General features: G+C 52.1%; 31 non-coding genes across 31 annotated transcripts; 23 read left to right on the top strand and 8 right to left on the bottom strand.

Moving 5' to 3' along the window:
• The first annotated feature begins 411 nt into the window (after positions 1-411).
• On the top strand, positions 412-524 carry LOC131450835 (U5 spliceosomal RNA). The gene has a single exon (XR_009235719.1). It is a non-coding gene; the product is annotated as a U5 spliceosomal RNA (small nuclear RNA).
• Positions 525-703: 179 nt separating this feature from the next.
• Positions 704-896, top strand: LOC131450793 (U2 spliceosomal RNA). The gene has a single exon (XR_009235684.1). It is a non-coding gene; the product is annotated as a U2 spliceosomal RNA (small nuclear RNA).
• Positions 897-1,045: 149 nt separating this feature from the next.
• LOC131450834 (5S ribosomal RNA) lies at positions 1,046-1,164 on the bottom strand. The gene has a single exon (XR_009235718.1). It is a non-coding gene; the product is annotated as a 5S ribosomal RNA (ribosomal RNA).
• Positions 1,165-1,566: 402 nt separating this feature from the next.
• On the top strand, positions 1,567-1,730 carry LOC131450720 (U1 spliceosomal RNA). The gene has a single exon (XR_009235612.1). It is a non-coding gene; the product is annotated as a U1 spliceosomal RNA (small nuclear RNA).
• Positions 1,731-2,356: 626 nt separating this feature from the next.
• Positions 2,357-2,469, top strand: LOC131450864 (U5 spliceosomal RNA). The gene has a single exon (XR_009235748.1). It is a non-coding gene; the product is annotated as a U5 spliceosomal RNA (small nuclear RNA).
• A 179-nt stretch (positions 2,470-2,648) lies between these two features.
• On the top strand, positions 2,649-2,841 carry LOC131450769 (U2 spliceosomal RNA). Its single transcript, XR_009235661.1, has one exon. It is a non-coding gene; the product is annotated as a U2 spliceosomal RNA (small nuclear RNA).
• A 167-nt stretch (positions 2,842-3,008) lies between these two features.
• LOC131450845 (5S ribosomal RNA) lies at positions 3,009-3,127 on the bottom strand. The gene has a single exon (XR_009235729.1). It is a non-coding gene; the product is annotated as a 5S ribosomal RNA (ribosomal RNA).
• A 402-nt stretch (positions 3,128-3,529) lies between these two features.
• Positions 3,530-3,693, top strand: LOC131450721 (U1 spliceosomal RNA). The gene has a single exon (XR_009235613.1). It is a non-coding gene; the product is annotated as a U1 spliceosomal RNA (small nuclear RNA).
• A 626-nt stretch (positions 3,694-4,319) lies between these two features.
• LOC131450866 (U5 spliceosomal RNA) lies at positions 4,320-4,432 on the top strand. Its single transcript, XR_009235749.1, has one exon. It is a non-coding gene; the product is annotated as a U5 spliceosomal RNA (small nuclear RNA).
• Positions 4,433-4,611: 179 nt separating this feature from the next.
• On the top strand, positions 4,612-4,804 carry LOC131450770 (U2 spliceosomal RNA). Its single transcript, XR_009235662.1, has one exon. It is a non-coding gene; the product is annotated as a U2 spliceosomal RNA (small nuclear RNA).
• Positions 4,805-4,971: 167 nt separating this feature from the next.
• On the bottom strand, positions 4,972-5,090 carry LOC131450856 (5S ribosomal RNA). Its single transcript, XR_009235740.1, has one exon. It is a non-coding gene; the product is annotated as a 5S ribosomal RNA (ribosomal RNA).
• A 402-nt stretch (positions 5,091-5,492) lies between these two features.
• On the top strand, positions 5,493-5,656 carry LOC131450723 (U1 spliceosomal RNA). The gene has a single exon (XR_009235615.1). It is a non-coding gene; the product is annotated as a U1 spliceosomal RNA (small nuclear RNA).
• Positions 5,657-6,282: 626 nt separating this feature from the next.
• LOC131450874 (U5 spliceosomal RNA) lies at positions 6,283-6,395 on the top strand. Its single transcript, XR_009235757.1, has one exon. It is a non-coding gene; the product is annotated as a U5 spliceosomal RNA (small nuclear RNA).
• A 179-nt stretch (positions 6,396-6,574) lies between these two features.
• LOC131450771 (U2 spliceosomal RNA) lies at positions 6,575-6,767 on the top strand. Its single transcript, XR_009235663.1, has one exon. It is a non-coding gene; the product is annotated as a U2 spliceosomal RNA (small nuclear RNA).
• A 167-nt stretch (positions 6,768-6,934) lies between these two features.
• Positions 6,935-7,053, bottom strand: LOC131450868 (5S ribosomal RNA). Its single transcript, XR_009235751.1, has one exon. It is a non-coding gene; the product is annotated as a 5S ribosomal RNA (ribosomal RNA).
• Positions 7,054-7,455: 402 nt separating this feature from the next.
• On the top strand, positions 7,456-7,619 carry LOC131450698 (U1 spliceosomal RNA). The gene has a single exon (XR_009235591.1). It is a non-coding gene; the product is annotated as a U1 spliceosomal RNA (small nuclear RNA).
• Positions 7,620-8,245: 626 nt separating this feature from the next.
• Positions 8,246-8,358, top strand: LOC131450867 (U5 spliceosomal RNA). The gene has a single exon (XR_009235750.1). It is a non-coding gene; the product is annotated as a U5 spliceosomal RNA (small nuclear RNA).
• A 179-nt stretch (positions 8,359-8,537) lies between these two features.
• LOC131450772 (U2 spliceosomal RNA) lies at positions 8,538-8,730 on the top strand. The gene has a single exon (XR_009235664.1). It is a non-coding gene; the product is annotated as a U2 spliceosomal RNA (small nuclear RNA).
• A 167-nt stretch (positions 8,731-8,897) lies between these two features.
• On the bottom strand, positions 8,898-9,016 carry LOC131450877 (5S ribosomal RNA). The gene has a single exon (XR_009235760.1). It is a non-coding gene; the product is annotated as a 5S ribosomal RNA (ribosomal RNA).
• Positions 9,017-9,418: 402 nt separating this feature from the next.
• LOC131450724 (U1 spliceosomal RNA) lies at positions 9,419-9,582 on the top strand. The gene has a single exon (XR_009235616.1). It is a non-coding gene; the product is annotated as a U1 spliceosomal RNA (small nuclear RNA).
• A 626-nt stretch (positions 9,583-10,208) lies between these two features.
• Positions 10,209-10,321, top strand: LOC131450875 (U5 spliceosomal RNA). Its single transcript, XR_009235758.1, has one exon. It is a non-coding gene; the product is annotated as a U5 spliceosomal RNA (small nuclear RNA).
• A 179-nt stretch (positions 10,322-10,500) lies between these two features.
• LOC131450773 (U2 spliceosomal RNA) lies at positions 10,501-10,693 on the top strand. The gene has a single exon (XR_009235665.1). It is a non-coding gene; the product is annotated as a U2 spliceosomal RNA (small nuclear RNA).
• Positions 10,694-10,860: 167 nt separating this feature from the next.
• On the bottom strand, positions 10,861-10,979 carry LOC131450878 (5S ribosomal RNA). The gene has a single exon (XR_009235761.1). It is a non-coding gene; the product is annotated as a 5S ribosomal RNA (ribosomal RNA).
• Positions 10,980-11,381: 402 nt separating this feature from the next.
• LOC131450700 (U1 spliceosomal RNA) lies at positions 11,382-11,545 on the top strand. Its single transcript, XR_009235593.1, has one exon. It is a non-coding gene; the product is annotated as a U1 spliceosomal RNA (small nuclear RNA).
• Positions 11,546-12,171: 626 nt separating this feature from the next.
• Positions 12,172-12,284, top strand: LOC131450869 (U5 spliceosomal RNA). The gene has a single exon (XR_009235752.1). It is a non-coding gene; the product is annotated as a U5 spliceosomal RNA (small nuclear RNA).
• Positions 12,285-12,463: 179 nt separating this feature from the next.
• Positions 12,464-12,656, top strand: LOC131450775 (U2 spliceosomal RNA). The gene has a single exon (XR_009235666.1). It is a non-coding gene; the product is annotated as a U2 spliceosomal RNA (small nuclear RNA).
• A 167-nt stretch (positions 12,657-12,823) lies between these two features.
• Positions 12,824-12,942, bottom strand: LOC131450879 (5S ribosomal RNA). Its single transcript, XR_009235762.1, has one exon. It is a non-coding gene; the product is annotated as a 5S ribosomal RNA (ribosomal RNA).
• A 402-nt stretch (positions 12,943-13,344) lies between these two features.
• On the top strand, positions 13,345-13,508 carry LOC131450725 (U1 spliceosomal RNA). Its single transcript, XR_009235617.1, has one exon. It is a non-coding gene; the product is annotated as a U1 spliceosomal RNA (small nuclear RNA).
• Positions 13,509-14,134: 626 nt separating this feature from the next.
• On the top strand, positions 14,135-14,247 carry LOC131450836 (U5 spliceosomal RNA). Its single transcript, XR_009235720.1, has one exon. It is a non-coding gene; the product is annotated as a U5 spliceosomal RNA (small nuclear RNA).
• Positions 14,248-14,426: 179 nt separating this feature from the next.
• On the top strand, positions 14,427-14,619 carry LOC131450776 (U2 spliceosomal RNA). The gene has a single exon (XR_009235667.1). It is a non-coding gene; the product is annotated as a U2 spliceosomal RNA (small nuclear RNA).
• A 149-nt stretch (positions 14,620-14,768) lies between these two features.
• On the bottom strand, positions 14,769-14,887 carry LOC131450880 (5S ribosomal RNA). The gene has a single exon (XR_009235763.1). It is a non-coding gene; the product is annotated as a 5S ribosomal RNA (ribosomal RNA).
• Positions 14,888-15,000: the final 113 nt, after the last annotated feature.

Here is a 15,000-nt window from a genome sequence, read left to right on the forward strand (position 1 = left end):
CATCATGCCAAGGGTTAATACTTTGGCGCTTGTTCCGTCCACTCCTGTACATTGACCTGATATTGAAGCGATGCCAGGAGCAGCTCACCATTTCAGAAGCCCGGAGGAGCTGGGAAACGGCCCGGCAGTTTGTACTGCTCGGTGTGACACAGAGCTGCTTTGCTCATGCACTCACATCTACCACTAAACCTTGGAGGTGTGCCACAGCCTCAGCGATTGATAGAAAACTGCAGCACACAACCAACAGTAAGAATGCGCTTCCAAACATGCAGTCAAATGTGGGCGGTTGATTGGCCGGCAAACCAAAAACGTTGAAGAAAGGCTGTCCCAAGGTGGCCGGCCGGGCCGACCGAGACTGTGGTGACTCCGGCGGATAGACTCCTTGGCTGCTCTCAAGGAGAGGGTCTATGTCGACTCTGGTTTTTCTTCAAAATGCACAAGTCTTTCGCCTTTTACTAAAGACTTCCGTGGAGAGGAACGTCCGAGAGTTTAAGTTATTTTTGGTGGGCTTTGCTGTATGGCTGCGCCCTTTGAGTGTGTCAGATGTCAAGCAGCTGTCCGTCACGGCTCAGAGGTGCACTTAGATCACCTGGGGGCGGAGGTGATCGGCAGCAGCCTTTGTTATGCGCACTTCAGAAACATGGCACCACAACAAGTAACTTGTGCGCCAAGATCTTGAGTTGGCCCCAGACACTGGCGGGCCATCGCTTCTCGGCCTCTTGGCTAAGATCAAGTGTAGTATCTGTTCTTATCAGTTTAATATCTGATATGTCCTCTATATGGGGATTAAATATTAAATGCATTTTTGAGCATTGGGCGGTGAAACCTGGGGCTTGCTCTCTTCACTCCTTGCATTGACCTGGTATTGCAGTGCCACCAGGAACGGTGCACCGTTCTCTTTTTTTCTGTGAAAACCAAAGCAAGGCTGAAACTGGAAGGACATTAACGTGTGCCCGTGCGTCAACGTAATTGCAAGCCCACGTTTCTTGTAAGGAAGCAGCAGTGTAAAAGCGTGCTGCAGTGTAAAAGTGTGCTGCAGTGTAAGAGCTTACAGCACCTGGTATTCCCAGGCAGTCTCCCATCCAAGTACTAACCAGGCCCGACCCTGCTTAGCTTCCGAGATCAGACGAGATCGGGCGTGCTCAGGGTGGTGTGGCCGCAAGCCGACGGGCAGGTGACACAGACTCCTTTTATAGACCAGGCAAGGCCCCCTGCTCGTGGAGGGGCTCAAAAGTCAGCCTTCCGAACACACTGCACTTGAGCCTTTATCGCCACTACCTGCTACACTCTATTCCAGTATTTGGAAGCTACACCGAGATGGGTAAGCTGCTGTTGGTGCCGTCAGGTCCAGTTGTTGCTGAATCTATAGGAAATGACAGCCAGGTATGCCAGTGAAAAGGTCGAGTGTTTCCTCTCCAATGTGTGCTGGAGGTTGAAGTTGAACACAGCACAGCATTAACGAGCACCTGAGTCAAGGCATTGGACTCTGGGACTATCCATTTCCTGCACCGTCGGCCAAAGAGCTGTGTCTGGGAACAGCCCCCCAGTGCTGGGCAAGTACACCTCATACTTACCTGGCAGGGGAGACACCATGATCAAGAAGGTGGTTCACCCAGGGCGAGGCTCAGCCATTGCACTCTGGTTGTGCTGACCCCTGCAAATTCCCCAAACGTGGGAATCTTGACTGCATAATTTTTGCTGGTGGGGTACTGCGTCCGCGCTCTCCCCCGATGACGTAGTTGTAAGCAAAGGTCAGCCGCCCAAAGTTCCGCCTTGTGTGCCCATCTCCGGGCTTCTCACGTGCTCGCAGAGCGACATCCCCAGTCTTTCCAAGTTGCTGGGAATGGGATGGTTGTGGCTGTTGTCTTTTAGCTCTAAGGAAATGTCATGCTCCCTTTCCCGGCTCTTTGTAGGAGAACTGGATTGATGGAGATGGATCCATGGCCATCATGCCAAGGGTTAATACTTTGGCGCTTGTTCCATCCACTCCTGTACATTGACCTGATATTGAAGCGATGCCAGGAGCAGCTCACCATTTCAGAAGCCCGGAGGAGCTGGGAAACGGCCCGGCAGTTTGTACTGCTCGGTGTGACACAGAGCTGCTTTGCTCATGCACTCACATCTACCACTAAACCTTGGAGGTGTGCCACAGCCTCAGCGATTGATAGAAAACTGCAGCACACAACCAACAGTAAGAATGCGCTTCCAAACATGCAGTCAAATGTGGGCGGTTGATTGGCCGGCAAACCAAAAACGTTGAAGAAAGGCTGTCCCAAGGTGGCCGGCCGGGCCGACCGAGACTGTGGTGACTCCGGCGGATAGACTCCTTGGCTGCCCTCAAGGAGAGGGTCTATGTCGACTCTGGTTTTTCTTCAAAATGCACAAGTCTTTCGCCTTTTACTAAAGACTTCCGTGGAGAGGAACGTCCGAGGGTTTAAGTTATTTTTGGTGGGCTTTGCTGTATGGCTGCGCCCTTTGAGTGTGTCAAATGTCAAGCAGCTGTCCGTCACGGCTCAGAGGTGCACTTAGATCACCTGGGGGCGGAGGTGATCGGCAGCAGCCTTTGTTATGCGCACTTCAGAAACATGGCACCACAACAAGTAACTTGTGCGCCAAGATCTTGAGTTGGCCCCAGACACTGGCGGGCCATCGCTTCTCGGCCTTTTGGCTAAGATCAAGTGTAGTATCTGTTCTTATCAGTTTAATATCTGATATGTCCTCTATATGGGGATTAAATATTAAATGCATTTTTGAGCATTGGGCGGTGAAACCTGGGGCTTGCTCTCTTCACTCCTTGCATTGACCTGGTATTGCAGTGCCACCAGGAACGGTGCACCGTTCTCTTTTTTTCTGTGAAAACCAAAGCAAGGCTGAAACTGGAAGGACATTAACGTGTGCCCGTGCGTCAACGTAATTGCAAGCCCACGTTTCTTGTAAGGAAGCAGCAGTGTCAAAGCGTGCTGCAGTGTCAAAGCGTGCTGCAGTGTAAAAGTGTGCTGCAGTGTAAAAGCTTACAGCACCTGGTATTCCCAGGCAGTCTCCCATCCAAGTACTAACCAGGCCCGACCCTGCTTAGCTTCCGAGATCAGACGAGATCGGGCGTGCTCAGGGTGGTGTGGCCGCAAGCCGACGGGCAGGTGACACAGACTCCTTTTATAGACCAGGCAAGGCCCCCTGCTCGTGGAGGGGCTCAAAAGTCAGCCTTCCGAACACACTGCACTTGAGCCTTTATCGCCACTACCTGCTACACTCTATTCCAGTATTTGGAAGCTACACCGAGATGGGTAAGCTGCTGTTGGTGCCGTCAGGTCCAGTTGTTGCTGAATCTATAGGAAATGACAGCCAGGTATGCCAGTGAAAAGGTCGAGTGTTTCCTCTCCAATGTGTGCTGGAGGTTGAAGTTGAACACAGCACAGCATTAACGAGCACCTGAGTCAAGGCATTGGACTCTGGGACTATCCATTTCCTGCACCATCGGCCAAAGAGCTGTGTCTGGGAACAGCCACCCAGTGCTGGGCAAGTACACCTCATACTTACCTGGCAGGGGAGACACCATGATCAAGAAGGTGGTTCACCCAGGGCGAGGCTCAGCCATTGCACTCTGGTTGTGCTGACCCCTGCAAATTCCCCAAACGTGGGAATCTTGACTGCATAATTTTTGCTGGTGGGGTACTGCGTCCGCGCTCTCCCCCGATGACGTAGTTGTAAGCAAAGGTCAGCCGCCCAAAGTTCCGCCTTGTGTGCCCATCTCCAGGCTTCTCACGTGCTCGCAGAGCGACATCCCCAGTCTTTCCAAGTTGCTGGGAATGGGATGGTTGTGGCTGTTGTCTTTTAGCTCTAAGGAAATGTCATGCTCCCTTTCCCGGCTCTTTGTAGGAGAACTGGATTGATGGAGATGGATCCATGGCCATCATGCCAAGGGTTAATACTTTGGCGCTTGTTCCATCCACTCCTGTACATTGACCTGATATTGAAGCGATGCCAGGAGCAGCTCACCATTTCAGAAGCCCGGAGGAGCTGGGAAACGGCCCGGCAGTTTGTACTGCTCGGTGTGACACAGAGCTGCTTTGCTCATGCACTCACATCTACCACTAAACCTTGGAGGTGTGCCACAGCCTCAGCGATTGATAGAAAACTGCAGCACACAACCAACAGTAAGAATGCGCTTCCAAACATGCAGTCAAATGTGGGCGGTTGATTGGCCGGCAAACCAAAAACGTTGAAGAAAGGCTGTCCCAAGGTGGCCGGCCGGGCCGACCGAGACTGTGGTGACTCCGGCGGATAGACTCCTTGGCTGCCCTCAAGGAGAGGGTCTATGTCGACTCTGGTTTTTCTTCAAAATGCACAAGTCTTTCGCCTTTTACTAAAGACTTCCGTGGAGAGGAACGTCCGAGGGTTTAAGTTATTTTTGGTGGGCTTTGCTGTATGGCTGCGCCCTTTGAGTGTGTCAAATGTCAAGCAGCTGTCCGTCACGGCTCAGAGGTGCACTTAGATCACCTGGGGGCGGAGGTGATCGGCAGCAGCCTTTGTTATGCGCACTTCAGAAACATGGCACCACAACAAGTAACTTGTGCGCCAAGATCTTGAGTTGGCCCCAGACACTGGCGGGCCATCGCTTCTCGGCCTTTTGGCTAAGATCAAGTGTAGTATCTGTTCTTATCAGTTTAATATCTGATATGTCCTCTATATGGGGATTAAATATTAAATGCATTTTTGAGCATTGGGCGGTGAAACCTGGGGCTTGCTCTCTTCACTCCTTGCATTGACCTGGTATTGCAGTGCCACCAGGAACGGTGCACCGTTCTCTTTTTTTCTGTGAAAACCAAAGCAAGGCTGAAACTGGAAGGACATTAACGTGTGCCCGTGCGTCAACGTAATTGCAAGCCCACGTTTCTTGTAAGGAAGCAGCAGTGTCAAAGCGTGCTGCAGTGTCAAAGCGTGCTGCAGTGTAAAAGTGTGCTGCAGTGTAAAAGCTTACAGCACCTGGTATTCCCAGGCAGTCTCCCATCCAAGTACTAACCAGGCCCGACCCTGCTTAGCTTCCGAGATCAGACGAGATCGGGCGTGCTCAGGGTGGTGTGGCCGCAAGCCGACGGGCAGGTGACACAGACTCCTTTTATAGACCAGGCAAGGCCCCCTGCTCGTGGAGGGGCTCAAAAGTCAGCCTTCCGAACACACTGCACTTGAGCCTTTATCGCCACTACCTGCTACACTCTATTCCAGTATTTGGAAGCTACACCGAGATGGGTAAGCTGCTGTTGGTGCCGTCAGGTCCAGTTGTTGCTGAATCTATAGGAAATGACAGCCAGGTATGCCAGTGAAAAGGTCGAGTGTTTCCTCTCCAATGTGTGCTGGAGGTTGAAGTTGAACACAGCACAGCATTAACGAGCACCTGAGTCAAGGCATTGGACTCTGGGACTATCCATTTCCTGCACCATCGGCCAAAGAGCTGTGTCTGGGAACAGCCACCCAGTGCTGGGCAAGTACACCTCATACTTACCTGGCAGGGGAGACACCATGATCAAGAAGGTGGTTCACCCAGGGCGAGGCTCAGCCATTGCACTCTGGTTGTGCTGACCCCTGCAAATTCCCCAAACGTGGGAATCTTGACTGCATAATTTTTGCTGGTGGGGTACTGCGTCCGCGCTCTCCCCCGATGACGTAGTTGTAAGCAAAGGTCAGCCGCCCAAAGTTCCGCCTTGTGTGCCCATCTCCAGGCTTCTCACGTGCTCGCAGAGCGACATCCCCAGTCTTTCCAAGTTGCTGGGAATGGGATGGTTGTGGCTGTTGTCTTTTAGCTCTAAGGAAATGTCATGCTCCCTTTCCCGGCTCTTTGTAGGAGAACTGGATTGATGGAGATGGATCCATGGCCATCATGCCAAGGGTTAATACTTTGGCGCTTGTTCCGTCCACTCCTGTACATTGACCTGATATTGAAGCGATGCCAGGAGCAGCTCACCATTTCAGAAGCCCGGAGGAGCTGGGAAACGGCCCGGCAGTTTGTACTGCTCGGTGTGACACAGAGCTGCTTTGCTCATGCACTCACATCTACCACTAAACCTTGGAGGTGTGCCACAGCCTCAGCGATTGATAGAAAACTGCAGCACACAACCAACAGTAAGAATGCGCTTCCAAACATGCAGTCAAATGTGGGCGGTTGATTGGCCGGCAAACCAAAAACGTTGAAGAAAGGCTGTCCCAAGGTGGCCGGCTGGGCCGACCGAGACTGTGGTGACTCCGGCGGATAGACTCCTTGGCTGCTCTCAAGGAGAGGGTCTATGTCGACTCTGGTTTATCTTCAAAATGCACAAGTCTTTCGCCTTTTACTAAAGACTTCCGTGGAGAGGAACGTCCGAGAGTTTAAGTTATTTTTGGTGGGCTTTGCTGTATGGCTGCGCCCTTTGAGTGTGTCAAATGTCAAGCAGCTGTCCGTCACGGCTCACAGGTGCGCTTAGATCACCTGGGGGCGGAGGTGATCGGCAGCAGCCTTTGTTATGCGCACTTCAGAAACATGGCACCACAACAAGTAACTTGTGCGCCAAGATCTTGAGTTGGCCCCAGACACTGGCGGGCCATCGCTTCTCGGCCTTTTGGCTAAGATCAAGTGTAGTATCTGTTCTTATCAGTTTAATATCTGATATGTCCTCTATATGGGGATTAAATATTAAATGCATTTTTGAGCATTGGGCGGTGAAACCTGGGGCTTGCTCTCTTCACTCCTTGCATTGACCTGGTATTGCAGTGCCACCAGGAACGGTGCACCGTTCTCTTTTTTTCTGTGAAAACCAAAGCAAGGCTGAAACTGGAAGGACATTAACGTGTGCCCGTGCGTCAACGTAATTGCAAGCCCACGTTTCTTGTAAGGAAGCAGCAGTGTCAAAGCGTGCTGCAGTGTCAAAGCGTGCTGCAGTGTAAAAGTGTGCTGCAGTGTAAAAGCTTACAGCACCTGGTATTCCCAGGCAGTCTCCCATCCAAGTACTAACCAGGCCCGACCCTGCTTAGCTTCCGAGATCAGACGAGATCGGGCGTGCTCAGGGTGGTGTGGCCGCAAGCCGACGGGCAGGTGACACAGACTCCTTTTATAGACCAGGCAAGGCCCCCTGCTCGTGGAGGGGCTCAAAAGTCAGCCTTCCGAACACACTGCACTTGAGCCTTTATCGCCACTACCTGCTACACTCTATTCCAGTATTTGGAAGCTACACCGAGATGGGTAAGCTGCTGTTGGTGCCGTCAGGTCCAGTTGTTGCTGAATCTATAGGAAATGACAGCCAGGTATGCCAGTGAAAAGGTCGAGTGTTTCCTCTCCAATGTGTGCTGGAGGTTGAAGTTGAACACAGCACAGCATTAACGAGCACCTGAGTCAAGGCATTGGACTCTGGGACTATCCATTTCCTGCACCATCGGCCAAAGAGCTGTGTCTGGGAACAGCCACCCAGTGCTGGGCAAGTACACCTCATACTTACCTGGCAGGGGAGACACCATGATCAAGAAGGTGGTTCACCCAGGGCGAGGCTCAGCCATTGCACTCTGGTTGTGCTGACCCCTGCAAATTCCCCAAACGTGGGAATCTTGACTGCATAATTTTTGCTGGTGGGGGACTGCGTCCGCGCTCTCCCCCGATGACGTAGTTGTAAGCAAAGGTCAGCCGCCCAAAGTTCCGCCTTGTGTGCCCATCTCCAGGCTTCTCACGTGCTCGCAGAGCGACATCCCCAGTCTTTCCAAGTTGCTGGGAATGGGATGGTTGTGGCTGTTGTCTTTTAGCTCTAAGGAAATGTCATGCTCCCTTTCCCGGCTCTTTGTAGGAGAACTGGATTGATGGAGATGGATCCATGGCCATCATGCCAAGGGTTAATACTTTGGCGCTTGTTCCATCCACTCCTGTACATTGACCTGATATTGAAGCGATGCCAGGAGCAGCTCACCATTTCAGAAGCCCGGAGGAGCTGGGAAACGGCCCGGCAGTTTGTACTGCTCGGTGTGACACAGAGCTGCTTTGCTCATGCACTCACATCTACCACTAAACCTTGGAGGTGTGCCACAGCCTCAGCGATTGATAGAAAACTGCAGCACACAACCAACAGTAAGAATGCGCTTCCAAACATGCAGTCAAATGTGGGCGGTTGATTGGCCGGCAAACCAAAAACGTTGAAGAAAGGCTGTCCCAAGGTGGCCGGCCGGGCCGACCGAGACTGTGGTGACTCCGGCGGATAGACTCCTTGGCTGCCCTCAAGGAGAGGGTCTATGTCGACTCTGGTTTTTCTTCAAAATGCACAAGTCTTTCGCCTTTTACTAAAGACTTCCGTGGAGAGGAACGTCCGAGGGTTTAAGTTATTTTTGGTGGGCTTTGCTGTATGGCTGCGCCCTTTGAGTGTGTCAAATGTCAAGCAGCTGTCCGTCACGGCTCAGAGGTGCACTTAGATCACCTGGGGGCGGAGGTGATCGGCAGCAGCCTTTGTTATGCGCACTTCAGAAACATGGCACCACAACAAGTAACTTGTGCGCCAAGATCTTGAGTTGGCCCCAGACACTGGCGGGCCATCGCTTCTCGGCCTTTTGGCTAAGATCAAGTGTAGTATCTGTTCTTATCAGTTTAATATCTGATATGTCCTCTATATGGGGATTAAATATTAAATGCATTTTTGAGCATTGGGCGGTGAAACCTGGGGCTTGCTCTCTTCACTCCTTGCATTGACCTGGTATTGCAGTGCCACCAGGAACGGTGCACCGTTCTCTTTTTTTCTGTGAAAACCAAAGCAAGGCTGAAACTGGAAGGACATTAACGTGTGCCCGTGCGTCAACGTAATTGCAAGCCCACGTTTCTTGTAAGGAAGCAGCAGTGTCAAAGCGTGCTGCAGTGTCAAAGCGTGCTGCAGTGTAAAAGTGTGCTGCAGTGTAAAAGCTTACAGCACCTGGTATTCCCAGGCAGTCTCCCATCCAAGTACTAACCAGGCCCGACCCTGCTTAGCTTCCGAGATCAGACGAGATCGGGCGTGCTCAGGGTGGTGTGGCCGCAAGCCGACGGGCAGGTGACACAGACTCCTTTTATAGACCAGGCAAGGCCCCCTGCTCGTGGAGGGGCTCAAAAGTCAGCCTTCCGAACACACTGCACTTGAGCCTTTATCGCCACTACCTGCTACACTCTATTCCAGTATTTGGAAGCTACACCGAGATGGGTAAGCTGCTGTTGGTGCCGTCAGGTCCAGTTGTTGCTGAATCTATAGGAAATGACAGCCAGGTATGCCAGTGAAAAGGTCGAGTGTTTCCTCTCCAATGTGTGCTGGAGGTTGAAGTTGAACACAGCACAGCATTAACGAGCACCTGAGTCAAGGCATTGGACTCTGGGACTATCCATTTCCTGCACCATCGGCCAAAGAGCTGTGTCTGGGAACAGCCACCCAGTGCTGGGCAAGTACACCTCATACTTACCTGGCAGGGGAGACACCATGATCAAGAAGGTGGTTCACCCAGGGCGAGGCTCAGCCATTGCACTCTGGTTGTGCTGACCCCTGCAAATTCCCCAAACGTGGGAATCTTGACTGCATAATTTTTGCTGGTGGGGTACTGCGTCCGCGCTCTCCCCCGATGACGTAGTTGTAAGCAAAGGTCAGCCGCCCAAAGTTCCGCCTTGTGTGCCCATCTCCAGGCTTCTCACGTGCTCGCAGAGCGACATCCCCAGTCTTTCCAAGTTGCTGGGAATGGGATGGTTGTGGCTGTTGTCTTTTAGCTCTAAGGAAATGTCATGCTCCCTTTCCCGGCTCTTTGTAGGAGAACTGGATTGATGGAGATGGATCCATGGCCATCATGCCAAGGGTTAATACTTTGGCGCTTGTTCCGTCCACTCCTGTACATTGACCTGATATTGAAGCGATGCCAGGAGCAGCTCACCATTTCAGAAGCCCGGAGGAGCTGGGAAACGGCCCGGCAGTTTGTACTGCTCGGTGTGACACAGAGCTGCTTTGCTCATGCACTCACATCTACCACTAAACCTTGGAGGTGTGCCACAGCCTCAGCGATTGATAGAAAACTGCAGCACACAACCAACAGTAAGAATGCGCTTCCAAACATGCAGTCAAATGTGGGCGGTTGATTGGCCGGCAAACCAAAAACGTTGAAGAAAGGCTGTCCCAAGGTGGCCGGCTGGGCCGACCGAGACTGTGGTGACTCCGGCGGATAGACTCCTTGGCTGCTCTCAAGGAGAGGGTCTATGTCGACTCTGGTTTATCTTCAAAATGCACAAGTCTTTCGCCTTTTACTAAAGACTTCCGTGGAGAGGAACGTCCGAGAGTTTAAGTTATTTTTGGTGGGCTTTGCTGTATGGCTGCGCCCTTTGAGTGTGTCAAATGTCAAGCAGCTGTCCGTCACGGCTCACAGGTGCGCTTAGATCACCTGGGGGCGGAGGTGATCGGCAGCAGCCTTTGTTATGCGCACTTCAGAAACATGGCACCACAACAAGTAACTTGTGCGCCAAGATCTTGAGTTGGCCCCAGACACTGGCGGGCCATCGCTTCTCGGCCTTTTGGCTAAGATCAAGTGTAGTATCTGTTCTTATCAGTTTAATATCTGATATGTCCTCTATATGGGGATTAAATATTAAATGCATTTTTGAGCATTGGGCGGTGAAACCTGGGGCTTGCTCTCTTCACTCCTTGCATTGACCTGGTATTGCAGTGCCACCAGGAACGGTGCACCGTTCTCTTTTTTTCTGTGAAAACCAAAGCAAGGCTGAAACTGGAAGGACATTAACGTGTGCCCGTGCGTCAACGTAATTGCAAGCCCACGTTTCTTGTAAGGAAGCAGCAGTGTCAAAGCGTGCTGCAGTGTCAAAGCGTGCTGCAGTGTAAAAGTGTGCTGCAGTGTAAAAGCTTACAGCACCTGGTATTCCCAGGCAGTCTCCCATCCAAGTACTAACCAGGCCCGACCCTGCTTAGCTTCCGAGATCAGACGAGATCGGGCGTGCTCAGGGTGGTGTGGCCGCAAGCCGACGGGCAGGTGACACAGACTCCTTTTATAGACCAGGCAAGGCCCCCTGCTCGTGGAGGGGCTCAAAAGTCAGCCTTCCGAACACACTGCACTTGAGCCTTTATCGCCACTACCTGCTACACTCTATTCCAGTATTTGGAAGCTACACCGAGATGGGTAAGCTGCTGTTGGTGCCGTCAGGTCCAGTTGTTGCTGAATCTATAGGAAATGACAGCCAGGTATGCCAGTGAAAAGGTCGAGTGTTTCCTCTCCAATGTGTGCTGGAGGTTGAAGTTGAACACAGCACAGCATTAACGAGCACCTGAGTCAAGGCATTGGACTCTGGGACTATCCATTTCCTGCACCATCGGCCAAAGAGCTGTGTCTGGGAACAGCCACCCAGTGCTGGGCAAGTACACCTCATACTTACCTGGCAGGGGAGACACCATGATCAAGAAGGTGGTTCACCCAGGGCGAGGCTCAGCCATTGCACTCTGGTTGTGCTGACCCCTGCAAATTCCCCAAACGTGGGAATCTTGACTGCATAATTTTTGCTGGTGGGGGACTGCGTCCGCGCTCTCCCCCGATGACGTAGTTGTAAGCAAAGGTCAGCCGCCCAAAGTTCCGCCTTGTGTGCCCATCTCCAGGCTTCTCACGTGCTCGCAGAGCGACATCCCCAGTCTTTCCAAGTTGCTGGGAATGGGATGGTTGTGGCTGTTGTCTTTTAGCTCTAAGGAAATGTCATGCTCCCTTTCCCGGCTCTTTGTAGGAGAACTGGATTGATGGAGATGGATCCATGGCCATCATGCCAAGGGTTAATACTTTGGCGCTTGTTCCATCCACTCCTGTACATTGACCTGATATTGAAGCGATGCCAGGAGCAGCTCACCATTTCAGAAGCCCGGAGGAGCTGGGAAACGGCCCGGCAGTTTGTACTGCTCGGTGTGACACAGAGCTGCTTTGCTCATGCACTCACATCTACCACTAAACCTTGGAGGTGTGCCACAGCCTCAGCGATTGATAGAAAACTGCAGCACACAACCAACAGTAAGAATGCGCTTCCAAACATGCAGTCAAATGTGGGCGGTTGATTGGCCGGCAAACCAAAAACGTTGAAGAAAGGCTGTCCCAAGGTGGCCGGCCGGGCCGACCGAGACTGTGGTGACTCCGGCGGATAGACTCCTTGGCTGCCCTCAAGGAGAGGGTCTATGTCGACTCTGGTTTTTCTTCAAAATGCACAAGTCTTTCGCCTTTTACTAAAGACTTCCGTGGAGAGGAACGTCCGAGGGTTTAAGTTATTTTTGGTGGGCTTTGCTGTATGGCTGCGCCCTTTGAGTGTGTCAAATGTCAAGCAGCTGTCCGTCACGGCTCAGAGGTGCACTTAGATCACCTGGGGGCGGAGGTGATCGGCAGCAGCCTTTGTTATGCGCACTTCAGAAACATGGCACCACAACAAGTAACTTGTGCGCCAAGATCTTGAGTTGGCCCCAGACACTGGCGGGCCATCGCTTCTCGGCCTTTTGGCTAAGATCAAGTGTAGTATCTGTTCTTATCAGTTTAATATCTGATATGTCCTCTATATGGGGATTAAATATTAAATGCATTTTTGAGCATTGGGCGGTGAAACCTGGGGCTTGCTCTCTTCACTCCTTGCATTGACCTGGTATTGCAGTGCCACCAGGAACGGTGCACCGTTCTCTTTTTTTCTGTGAAAACCAAAGCAAGGCTGAAACTGGAAGGACATTAACGTGTGCCCGTGCGTCAACGTAATTGCAAGCCCACGTTTCTTGTAAGGAAGCAGCAGTGTCAAAGCGTGCTGCAGTGTCAAAGCGTGCTGCAGTGTAAAAGTGTGCTGCAGTGTAAAAGCTTACAGCACCTGGTATTCCCAGGCAGTCTCCCATCCAAGTACTAACCAGGCCCGACCCTGCTTAGCTTCCGAGATCAGACGAGATCGGGCGTGCTCAGGGTGGTGTGGCCGCAAGCCGACGGGCAGGTGACACAGACTCCTTTTATAGACCAGGCAAGGCCCCCTGCTCGTGGAGGGGCTCAAAAGTCAGCCTTCCGAACACACTGCACTTGAGCCTTTATCGCCACTACCTGCTACACTCTATTCCAGTATTTGGAAGCTACACCGAGATGGGTAAGCTGCTGTTGGTGCCGTCAGGTCCAGTTGTTGCTGAATCTATAGGAAATGACAGCCAGGTATGCCAGTGAAAAGGTCGAGTGTTTCCTCTCCAATGTGTGCTGGAGGTTGAAGTTGAACACAGCACAGCATTAACGAGCACCTGAGTCAAGGCATTGGACTCTGGGACTATCCATTTCCTGCACCATCGGCCAAAGAGCTGTGTCTGGGAACAGCCACCCAGTGCTGGGCAAGTACACCTCATACTTACCTGGCAGGGGAGACACCATGATCAAGAAGGTGGTTCACCCAGGGCGAGGCTCAGCCATTGCACTCTGGTTGTGCTGACCCCTGCAAATTCCCCAAACGTGGGAATCTTGACTGCATAATTTTTGCTGGTGGGGTACTGCGTCCGCGCTCTCCCCCGATGACGTAGTTGTAAGCAAAGGTCAGCCGCCCAAAGTTCCGCCTTGTGTGCCCATCTCCAGGCTTCTCACGTGCTCGCAGAGCGACATCCCCAGTCTTTCCAAGTTGCTGGGAATGGGATGGTTGTGGCTGTTGTCTTTTAGCTCTAAGGAAATGTCATGCTCCCTTTCCCGGCTCTTTGTAGGAGAACTGGATTGATGGAGATGGATCCATGGCCATCATGCCAAGGGTTAATACTTTGGCGCTTGTTCCGTCCACTCCTGTACATTGACCTGATATTGAAGCGATGCCAGGAGCAGCTCACCATTTCAGAAGCCCGGAGGAGCTGGGAAACGGCCCGGCAGTTTGTACTGCTCGGTGTGACACAGAGCTGCTTTGCTCATGCACTCACATCTACCACTAAACCTTGGAGGTGTGCCACAGCCTCAGCGATTGATAGAAAACTGCAGCACACAACCAACAGTAAGAATGCGCTTCCAAACATGCAGTCAAATGTGGGCGGTTGATTGGCCGGCAAACCAAAAACGTTGAAGAAAGGCTGTCCCAAGGTGGCCGGCCGGGCCGACCGAGACTGTGGTGACTCCGGCGGATAGACTCCTTGGCTGCTCTCAAGGAGAGGGTCTATGTCGACTCTGGTTTTTCTTCAAAATGCACAAGTCTTTCGCCTTTTACTAAAGACTTCCGTGGAGAGGAACGTCCGAGAGTTTAAGTTATTTTTGGTGGGCTTTGCTGTATGGCTGCGCCCTTTGAGTGTGTCAAATGTCAAGCAGCTGTCCGTCACGGCTCACAGGTGCGCTTAGATCACCTGGGGGCGGAGGTGATCGGCAGCAGCCTTTGTTATGCGCACTTCAGAAACATGGCACCACAACAAGTAACTTGTGCGCCAAGATCTTGAGTTGGCCCCAGACACTGGCGGGCCATCGCTTCTCGGCCTTTTGGCTAAGATCAAGTGTAGTATCTGTTCTTATCAGTTTAATATCTGATATGTCCTCTATATGGGGATTAAATATTAAATGCATTTTTGAGCATTGGGCGGTGAAACCTGGGGCTTGCTCTCTTCACTCCTTGCATTGACCTGGTATTGCAGTGCCACCAGGAACGGTGCACCGTTCTCTTTTTTTCTGTGAAAACCAAAGCAAGGCTGAAACTGGAAGGACATTAACGTGTGCCCGTGCGTCAACGTAATTGCAAGCCCACGTTTCTTGTAAGGAAGCAGCAGTGTCAAAGCGTGCTGCAGTGTCAAAGCGTGCTGCAGTGTAAAAGCTTACAGCACCTGGTATTCCCAGGCAGTCTCCCATCCAAGTACTAACCAGGCCCGACCCTGCTTAGCTTCCGAGATCAGACGAGATCGGGCGTGCTCAGGGTGGTGTGGCCGCAAGCCGACGGGCAGGTGACACAGACTCCTTTTATAGACCAGGCAAGGCCCCCTGCTCGTGGAGGGGCTCAAAAGTCAGCCTTCCGAACACACTGCACTTGAGCCTTTATCGCCACTA

The sequence above is a fragment of the Solea solea genome, unplaced genomic scaffold (genome assembly GCF_958295425.1).
Source record: "Solea solea unplaced genomic scaffold, fSolSol10.1 scaffold_55, whole genome shotgun sequence".
Classification (NCBI taxonomy): Eukaryota; Metazoa; Chordata; class Actinopteri; order Pleuronectiformes; family Soleidae; genus Solea; species Solea solea.